Below are 10,971 nucleotides of genomic sequence, written 5' to 3'. Positions count from 1 at the left end.
GGCAGACTCTCAACCACTGCGCCACCAGGGAAGCCCACTTAATTTTAATTAAGCTTAAATTTAAATAGCTGCATGCAGTTAGTAGCTATCATATTGGGCAGGGAAAATACAGATTCCACTGTTAAAAAGCAGAGTACCTAGAAAAATAATAAGTTGGACTCATCACATTTTTAATAACTCATTAAAAACTTCTTCTTGGGAAACTTAAACTTGGGCCTGGAACACAGGAGGTTTGGTGTATTTGATAATTTGATTTGCATTTGTTTTGGAGTTGGGTCATATAGGAGAGGCCCAGAATAGGGAAACACTTTTACCTTTTCTCCCAGTTGGAAATCTTACCCTTCAAGGATCCGCTATTCTGTGAAATTACTTTAAAAAAAAGAAAGTAGTTGCCAATTTTTCTTGATATGGGCAGTGTATTTTCTTAGAGCTTAGTTTCACATCAGTGGGAATATAAACGAACAGTATAAATAAATATATCAGGAATTCCTTACAAACGAAGTAAATGATGTGTTCTAGATGCATGGATTTTGAAAATAGACTATATTACATCAATGAATCTAATCAAGAAATAAAAGCTAAGTCCTATCAATTTCCTTCTCTCTTCCCTTCCTTTTTTCCCTTCTTTTTCTTCCCTGTCTGTACTAGTCTGCCAGGGCTGCCATAAAAAAATGCCACAGACGGGAGGGCTTAAACAACAGACATTTATTTTCTTATGGTTCTGAAGGCTAGAACTCCAAGATTCTGCTGTTCTCAGGTTTGGTTTCTCCTGAGACTGCTCACCTTGCTTTGCAGATGGCCACCTTCTTGCTGTGTCCTCACATGGCCTTTTCTAATGTGACAAGCACATCTCTGGTGTCTCTTCCTCTTCTTATAAGGACACCATTTCTATTGGATTAGGGCCCCATCCTTTTGACAACTTTAACCTTAATTTCCTCTTTAAAGGCTCTATCTCTAAATATAGTCATATTAGGGGTTAGTGCTTCAACATATGAATTTGGGGTGAACAAAATTCAGTCCATAAACCTATCTTCCTTTCTTCCACAAATACGTGTTAAGGACCTATGTTATGAAAGGCACTGAGGTCACAATAAGAATGAGGAAGCTATAGTCTCTGTCCTAACAGAGCCCCAGTCTCTCTGTGTGGAAGAGAGAGATAACTTAACAATCAACCTAGTTAAAAATGTACTATGAGTTCTCATGGGAGAAACATTATGAAAACACATGAAAGGGGCATCTAAACCTCTTGGGTGGATATGAGGGGAGGCTTTTGGGAGTAAGTGACACCAAGATGATATCTGAAGAAAGAGTAGGAAGGAGCCCAATAAGGGGGTGCTGGTTTTGGAGGAGGAATCCAGAGGGAACAGGAAGGGTGAAGGCATGGAGGGGAGATACAGCTCAGTGCAAACAGAGCGTGGTGACAAAGAGAAGAGGCAGCACTGATCGAACTCTGTGGTTGCTTAGATGGGCTGGGGTGGTATAAGGGGATGGGTGATGGCCAGGCCAGCATTTACGCCCTGTAATTCCAGGAGAGGTCGGGCAGGAGAGCAGGAGAGGCCATGTCAGTCGTGTCAGGTCGTTTGAAGGATTTTATGTTGGTAACTTGGTGCTATTTCCCCTTCACTTCTCTCTTCTGTGTTCAGGGACTTGAATTCTGGAAAGTACATTTTCCAGACTTCCTGTCAGCAAGGTTCCTATTTAAATTTTGTTGATGGGAGGCATTTATATTCAACTTGGGAGTCAGGGAGAAGCCAAGGCACTATTTCAATGTAAAGTCTGGTGTCCTGAGAGTGACCCCCTCCGTTGCTGCAGGCAACTGAGACCATCAGTGCTGTCTCCCTGAGACGCCTGCACAGCCCTAGCCTTCCAACAGTTTTTGACATCTCTAATTCCCAGAATTAAATCCCTTCCTGCTCAAAATACCTGAAATAATTCTTGTTTTCTTGATCAGACTCTGACTCATGATATGGCCATTGGGCTGAGCATTCCATATCAGATGCTAAAACTTAGTTCTACCAGTCCTCTGAGATACTTTCAGAACCAGCTCCATTATTCCTCACACCCAGCCTTTCCTTCCCACCCTACTCTAGCCATCATCAGATTGAATCCAATCTCCTTTCCTTCTCTTTCTCTTAAACCTGTGCATGTATCTTCTGGAACTCTCTACCTCTGTTTAGCAATCCCACTGCATCTTCAGAATCTCCTCTGAATGCCCTTTCTACCTCCTCACTAAATTAAAAATCTGGCTGTCCTCGAGGATACCGATTTCCCTTGGAGCGATGTATCTCAGGGCCAGGAAGTGGGGCATTGTTTTCCAATGTCCCACGGCTGTTTCCAAATCATTTCTCCTAGTTCACCTGGAGTAATTACAGCTGCTGATACCGTGCCCCATCTTCTCACTGCGGGTCTACAGTTAAAGTCACTTGGTTGTGTGAACCGTTCAACCCTTTCCTCCCTCTTTAATATTTTGTTTGTAATGTTTCCACCCAGGGTTGTTTAAAGTTCATCATATGTAAATCATTTAGAAAAATGGCACAAAGTAAGTTCTCAGTGAATATTATCATCGTCATCTTCCTCGTTTCCCTGCTTGCACCAGAACAAGTAAATATTGCTGCAAAAAATCACACAACTGTTTTATTGGTTTCTCTTTGAATTCATGATTTCACCCCTGAAACTGGCTCTCAACCCTGCCCAGCCATCAGTATTGTTCTTTGTAAAGCTTACTTTCCCATTCAGGGAGATGACATTACATTCTCTTCTTTTTTTCCTGTCTCACACCTCTTCACTCTAATTCTCAGCTGATGATCTCAGTTCACACTTAATTATAATGCAGACAATACAGATTAATTTGGAAACTCTCATCTTCCTTCCACCAAATCATTTCTCTTTAATGCATCTGCACCCACTCCTCTTTCTTCCTCCCTATTTTCATAAGGGAAGTGGCCTTTCTTTGATCACAGCCAATCCTTCTACTTGTTCTTTGCATCCCTTTTCCCATCTTCTCTTTTTTTTTTTTTTTTTTGCGGTACGTGGGCCTCTCACTGTTGTGGCCTCTCCTGTTGCAGAGCACAGGCTCCGGACGCGCAGGCTCAGTGGCCATGGCTCACGGGCCCAGCCGCTCCGCGGCATGTGGGATCTTCCCAGACCGGGGCACGAACCCGTGTCCCCTGCATCGGCAGGCGGACTCTCAACCACGGCGCCACCAGGGAAGCCCTCCCATCCTCTCCTAAGATCCTTCTCTTACTGTTACCCACTCTCCCATTACCAACAACTGAAAAAAAAAAATAAACAACTCTCGCACACACCCTCTTTCTGTTCCCATCCATGGTAAGACTTCAAAGTAGTATTCTGCAGTTACTTGTCCACTTCCTGATCTCCAACCACTTTCAGCCCTTTCCAGTCTGGTACCTGAACCCATACCTCTGCAGAGACCAAGTGCACTTCTGAGGAGGTCAGTATCTCCATGGAGCCAACTTCGGTGGCCTTGCTTGGTCCTCATGTTTATCAACCTCACAGTAGCATTCAGCCCAGTTGAAACATTTTCCCCTTCTAGAAGAATTTTCATATTTTGCCATAAATGACCCCATGGATCCTTGGTTTCACTCAGAGTTTTCTATTCTTTTCCATCCAACCTGGGGCATGGCTGAGGAGCCACGTATCTGCATACACATCCCGGCTTCGCTATTTCCTAGCTGTGTGACCTTGGGCAGATTACTTGACCTTTCTGTATCTCCGTTTCTTCATCCATATAATTAGGATAATAGTACTTTAGTTATGTGATTATTGTGAGGATTATATTACCAGTGTGTGACTTGTACTAAGTTCTCAATGAATGTTAGATATTATTTTATGCTTAAAACTCTCAGATTTATATCTCTTGTCTAGACCTTCTAAAGTTTAGATTCATATGCACCTGCCTATTTAAACTATACATGGATGGCTAGTAGGATCTCCAGATTAACATGTTCAAAAGAGAGGTAAAAACTAGTTGGATCCCCAAATTAACATGTTCCAAACAAACTTCAGAATTCTTCATTAACCACCAAACCTGTTCCTCTGTGTTAACTCTCTCGCTAAATGGCGTTATCTTTATCTATTCAGCAAAAATTATTTATGAATAATACATAATCTGAAATTAGGAAATTGAACTATAGGTAGAAAAAATTAAAACCATTGTAGTGTTTCTTGGATTAGATAAATCTACCATCCACCAAAAGTGCCTTGTTGAACTTTCATGATACAAAAATCCAGTGAGTGTGTGTGTGTGTGTGTGTGTGTGTGTGTGTGTGTGTGTGTAGGCATTGGTGTGTTTGCTTGCTAGAAGTTAGGAGGAAAGTGACATGCATCCTAGAAATAGAAGATCTGGTCTCATGACTTCCATTCTACAGGAATATTTTTATTTACCTCGGCAGCTAAAACACATAGTACACACAGAATCACACATATCTTTGAAACATGTATGAAACAACCATATGCTATCAAAATAATCTATAAATGTCTGTCACTTCTTCATGATTACATTAACACTTGTTCCATTTCTAGTATGTTTTCCAGGTATATTTATAACATTTTCTCTTAAGTGGTTATTTATTTTCTGCAATATTCAGTTTTGCTGGCCCATGTTTTTACAACTCTTCTTTGATTGCTTTCATAATGACTCCAGATATAGATACAAAATTCTTTATGGTACATTACCAAAGGAAAGAAATTTTGGATTCACAAAGAAAATAAATACCTTGGACTTTCATGGTCTTATAAATTCAGCAGTCTTTTAGTGATCATTGCAGACACTGTGCAATATTAATTACCAAGCACATACTACGTTCCAGCCACGGGACTAAACAATTTTTATGCAGTGTGTCGTAGAAGCATCACATTAATTCTACCAAGTAGGAGTATTATTAACTACAATACCAGATGGAGAAAGTGGGTTAAAAGATGCTAATTAATTTGCTTTCATTAAGGTCACAAAGCTAGTAAAGGACACAGCCAGCATCCAGGCTCATATCCTCCTACCTCCAAAGCCAGTGTTCTTTATTATTAACTTAATTTAAAACTTTACATAGTGATTACAAAGAAATAGTTTATTCAGTCGTGTGCCCTAACAGTTTATTAACTGGCCTATTCTTTCTATTTAAATTTTGTCTTTTTTCCAGTTGATGAGTTCTTAATTTTTTTGAGATTTTCACATGAGCAGTTTTATTAATTCTTTTTACACATTGGACAGAAAACTTCATTACCTCATTCTTCATTATTTACTCAACTGTAAGATTCAACTTCTAAGTTCCAGCTAAGTGTTTATAGATCCCTTTTTGTTGTATTCACCGTCTCTCTTAGTACTATGGTTTCATTGTATGATGATCATTTTGAAGTCTGCATTTATTGCAAAGGTAAGACTTTCCACATATTAGTTCTTTTACAAATTTAGCTCAATTCCCAGATCATGTCCTCGGGCTGCCAAAATGGCTGTGTGGCAACACTGAAAACTGATGATAAATCGGGAATGTTTAGATTGAGACTTGTGAAACTGGACTGAAGCACTTATCTTTAGATCCAATTTTGGTGATGTATGTATTATGACTCCTGGCAAGGAAAAAGCAGTTTCTCGTGGATGGAAATCTTTCTCTGAAGTAGACTCTCACAGAAACTCCAGAGGGAGCAATGAAAAGAAAATGTTGAATTCTCTGACTTTGTTATTGAGGAATATAATAAGCAGTGTCTTCCACAGCAGCTTTACCAGTCATGCAGAAAATGTCTTCATAGGGCTGTTTCCACAATGTTGGCTTTCAATGAACGTTTAGGGAATCATTTTTACATTGTAGTGTGGAAGATATTCCCACAGGGAGCTGACACGATGAAGGCCAGGGAAGTAACTTTCCTATGACTATACTGGATTAGAAATAGGACTGAGGTCATCGAGCCAGAGTGATTTGGCTAGAAGGCTTCTTAGATTTTGTTGCCTGTCAGTCTTAATTAATCAACACCCCATGTCTTTCTGTAAAAGATCTTAACCAAATTAACATATGCAGTTAAAAAAAAAATCAAACAGTTGAACAGATCTGGGTAAGGAGAAAAGCTGGGTAAGGAATTAATAAAGACAGCAGCAAGACTGATGCCCATAACACACCATCCTGAAGAGTGCCTGGAGAATGACCAAGAATGTGGCTCTAAGTTTCCTAGAGGGCAAAGAAAAACTGAGAGATAATTATAAATATCAGTGTCCATTATAGAGAAGCCAACTAATGGGTAATGAGAAGCATCGATATTTCTGATATGGAGACTTGAGTTTTCCCCAGAAGTACTCACAAACAGCCTAAAATCCCTAATGACATCATACTGAGGCAGTTACATATTGTGCTGTCTGAATATATCCTTTGGAGGAAGGTGAGTACATGAATCAGCCATATCATGGAGTGAAAGCGTTTCTGTTGCCATAGTTGGGAGTGGGCACTAAATAATTTGGCCCATATATTTAGCTCTGAGATGATATGGTGTATTTCAAGGGAAAAATTAGACCAACTAGTTACAGCATACGTGAAGGGACGACATATTCTTAGGGCCATAAGTATTTTCTAGTTAAAAATCATCTTTTGTTATTACACAGTAGTATATGTATATTGTAGAAAATCAAATGATACAGATACATAAGAATAAGAAAGAAGACATTTTACCCCTACCCAGAAAAAATGATCATAGTGTGTCTTGCAAAAAACGTAAAATAGATAGCTAGTGGGAAGCAGCCGCATAGCACAGGGAGATCAGCTCGGTGCTTTGTGACCACCTAGAGGGGTAGGATAGGGAGGGTGGGAGGGAGGGAGACGCAAGAGGGAAGAGATATGGGGATATATGTATATGTATAGCTGATTCACTTTGTTATACAGCAGAAACTAACACACCATTGTAAAGCAATTATACTCCAATAAAGATGTAAAAAAAGAAAGTCATATAATGCATAATGTTTTGTAAATTGCTTTTTCCAGTTACATTGTTAGTTAAAATATTTAATTTTTTATGTCAAAAAGTTTTATGTCTTCTAAAAACCAGTCCATATTCCATATTCCATTTCCCAACTTCCCCCCAAATGTCCTTTATATAAATGGTTTGTTGAAACCAGAATCCAGTCCAGGTCCATGAACTGAATCTTGTTTTTATGTCATTTAAAGTTTGTTAATCTAGAATAGTGCTTTTTTATCATGACACTGACTTGCTGAAGAAACTGTGCTTGTTGTCCTATATGATATTTTATCTTCTGGATTTATGTGGCTGTTCTCTTATAGAAAACCTCCTATATTTCCTAATGAACTGGAATGAATTCCAATTAAACAATTTTGGCTGGAATACACCATGGGTAATACTGTGTCCTTCACGGTGCATCAAATCAGGAAATACATTATATCTGGTTGTCCCACACTTAGCAGTGCTGAGACTGACCTGTGGATTAGGGTGATGAAAGCCTGATCCCCTCTTTGTACAGACATGTTCTCTCATTGAATTGTGTAAGTAATCAGTAGAGTGTTGCTTTGTCACTACATAAGTGTACAGTTCTCCATCAACAATTTATCTAATGTTTTAATGAAAATTGGTAATCCTTAAATAAATGAATATTTTTTCTATCATTTGATATTTATTTACTGGCATTTCTCCAGGCCATAGAAGAATGGGTCCAATTAGTCTATTTAGTTACCTTGAAGTACAGTTTCTATAGGAAAATCAGGATATCTACTTAACTCTTTCACTTTAATTACCGATTTTTGAACTATGAAGGTGGCTCAGAAGACACCTTAGAGAATGACAGCTGTATTTTCTGGCGTCTTTTCCTGAGCATAATGTTCTGGATTTCCAGGGGATCCATGTGTGTTAATTTACTAGAATCATTATTCTTTGTGTTGTTCGAAAGTTCACAACTTTAGCCAGTGGGAGCCCCTTCGTATTAGCTCTCATATCCTATGACCAACCCACTAACCTTTGAAAGCTTCTTGCTTCCTGTCACAATACATCTCAGACACACCTGTACCATCCCTGCCCCAGTCTTGGAATCAGCTATTTGTCCAAGTGGAGAATGGTATTAGAGATTAAGATATGACATGAGAACTACAATGGTAATGTTTGCTTCTAACGACTATAAATATTTTTTCCAAAATGGTTTTTAATAAGCACTGGCAGCTGAAATTTCAAAGATGTGTCCGCCGGATATTATCTGGTATAGCTAGGATACTTAGTTAGGGCAGATGTTTATAATAAACAACCAGTCCAAAAGTAGAATAAGGGCCTCTTAAGAAAAGTGAGAAGTCTTTTTTGTTGTTGTCGTTATAATGAAATCTTCAAAGTGACTCTTTACTTCCGAAAAAGTTCATCATTGGGAATTCGTGAGTTACAAATCTATGAAGAGATTGAAATACTGGAAGAATGTCACAGAATATAAAAGGCATACATAAATAAAATGGGAAGGCTATGAATTCTTGTAAGGGACAATGAAATCACCATTTTTTAAAGAGAGTGGCGCTATGTATTTTGACATATTTCTTAAGATAGAACCTGATTTGTTAGTGAATATTTCAAATGAGGGTTGCATCTGTATTTCCTGTATGACTTTGTAATGGAAACACTAAACTAAGAGTGACCTTAAGACTTCCAAGAAGCTCCAGATTTGTACAGGTAGATATATTTTGAACCAATCTGATTGGATCTAATTTTTAAAAGACAAGTGAATTCAGCAATGAGTTTCTCTGTTCATATGACTCCTAGTCTGGATACAGCTGTAAGGATAAAGTCAACTTAAGAATCCTAGGATTTGTCTGAGAATCCGTATTTAAGTTAAGTCATATATATATATAAACATTAAAGAAAGCAAACTGTCGAGATTTATTTATGAATATGAAGGAACAGAAAAGAGTAAGAAATTTCTTTACTTTGAGATTATTAAGCAATTACTGAATGATTAGGGCACTAGGGTATAACTTTTGAAGTGCCTTACTTTCCTATGTTCTAGTTGCAGTTAAACATTTTTTCTCAATTCTTTACTTTTTAGGGATACCATTATCAAATTCTCAATGCACTTAACCTCTCAAGTTTTCAGGATAAGAATCTCATGGAGCAATTCCGCAGGAAGCCAGACACAAGTTTGCTCAGTTTTCTTTTTCTTTCTTTCTTTCTTTTTTTTTTTTTTTGCGGTACGCGGGCCTCTCACTGTCGTGGCCTCTCCTGTTGCAGAGCACAGGCTCCGGACCCGCAGGCTCAGCGGCCATGACTCACGGGCCCAGCCGCTCCGCGGCATGTGGGATCCTCCCTCCTGGACCGGGGCACGAACCCGCGTCCCCTGCATTGGCAGGCGGACTCTCAACCACTGCGCCACCAGGGAAGCCCTGCTCAGTTTTCTTGCCAAGACCTCCCAGTATTTCTGCCTCTGCCACCCCTGGTGGCTTGGTGGGAAAGCTGCCTTGCACATCCCTCAGTCCCAAGTGGGTTCAAGACTCAACGTCTCCTACCGGGGACCCTCCCGATACCGAGGACTGGAAGTCGTTCCTCTGAACTCTCCCTGCTTCTAAGCGACCGTCACTCAGACTGAGCTGTGCCTGTGTGCTCCCAGGATTTTGGGTCGCCAACTATAAACAGTGAGTGGAGGAGAGCTGTTGCTCATCTAGTCCTCCACACGGGGACCTGTCTTGGGGCTGCAGCCCCAAGGAGGAGAACCCACACTCTGCTGAAGATGGAGGTAGCAGGGCAAGGCCGCTATGGCTGCAGGGCCTCCAGCTTCTTCCATGAACAGATGACTCAAGTGGAAGCAACTTGCTTACTTATGCACTTACTCTGCCCGGACTACTGCCTGACCCTGAGCAGACGGGCGAACATCACACATCATCCAAAATGGACAGTGGGAGCATTGCTTTCTGATTCTTCTTCACCTCGTAAACTGTCTGAATCAAAAATTTTTATTTATTCTTCCGCCAAACACAACTGATTTCCATCTACAATTATTTTTTAAGGTAAGAAACGTGAGTCAACTGAAGAAAGGCCTGTGCCTTGAGCTAGGGAAGGGTGACACTGTGACACTCGACTGAGCCCCCGGGCTGTGGGGTTGAGCTTGGGCCGCGCAGGACTGGACCCGGGTCAGCGGACCTTCTCCAGGGCAGCTCTGCAGCACTGCACGCACTGCTGGTAGATGGTCTCAAAGTGAACATCCCTGCCGTCATAGCGATCTTCAAAAATGAGTTGTTTTTGTGGCTCGTAGCTCCCAAGTAGTTCAATTTTCGCTCTGCAGTTTTTAACTTGGTTACTTTTTCTATTCAAATCTCTACGGTTGCTTTCATCCATACGTAGTATACAGTCAAAAGCAGCGGCAAAGTCTTCTTTGGTAACCTGCCGGGCAACGTGACTCATGGGAGTACCATGCTTCTTCATGCAAGCCTGCCCCCCGATAATCAGGAGGGTTTCCTAGTTCATACGTGGACGTCGCTGCACTGTCCATCCTCCAAGTATCTGAAACGCTTTGATCAGTTACAAGTTTCCTGAAGACTGCTTCTGCAGTGGGTAATAGACAGATGTTACCCAGACACACGAACACCCCCGACTTGGTCACCTGCTCGGCCATCTTCCCCCCGCACCAAGAAGTCTTAATTAAGATTGATGCCTGAATGAATGACATTCTCACCTTTGCATAAAAGTGAAATTAAGGACAGCAAGTCTTCAGTTCCCAGCCAATTTAGTTATTATGTATATCAGAGGTTAGCAAAATCTCAGAATAGGAGAGTTGTGCCTAAGTTCAGCTTTTTTTTCCTTATGTAGTATTTTTGTTAAAGACACAGTTCTGCAGTTCATGAAAATCTTATAATTTGAGGGCCTCATTCATCAAATGGCCAAATCTGTAAGTTTAGCTAAGATATAGAAAATGGAGCTCTTTCGAGCCAGAAATTTGATCCACAATCATTACCAAATAATGTCTCTAGAATCTCTTACTTTTTTTCAAAAAAAAAA

At 40.3% G+C, this 10,971-nt stretch overlaps 1 pseudogene; it reads right to left on the bottom strand.

Annotated features, from left to right (window-relative positions):
* Positions 1-10,107: 10,107 nt before the first annotated feature.
* Positions 10,108-10,588, bottom strand: LOC101288135 (low molecular weight phosphotyrosine protein phosphatase-like; annotated as a pseudogene).
* Between the last annotated feature and the right edge of the window lie 383 nt (positions 10,589-10,971).

Source organism: Orcinus orca, chromosome 12 (genome assembly GCF_937001465.1).
Source record: "Orcinus orca chromosome 12, mOrcOrc1.1, whole genome shotgun sequence".
NCBI lineage: Eukaryota > Metazoa > Chordata > Mammalia > Artiodactyla > Delphinidae > Orcinus > Orcinus orca.
The sequence above is the reverse complement of the archived record's forward strand: the minus strand, read 5'-3'. Positions and strand labels throughout refer to the sequence as shown.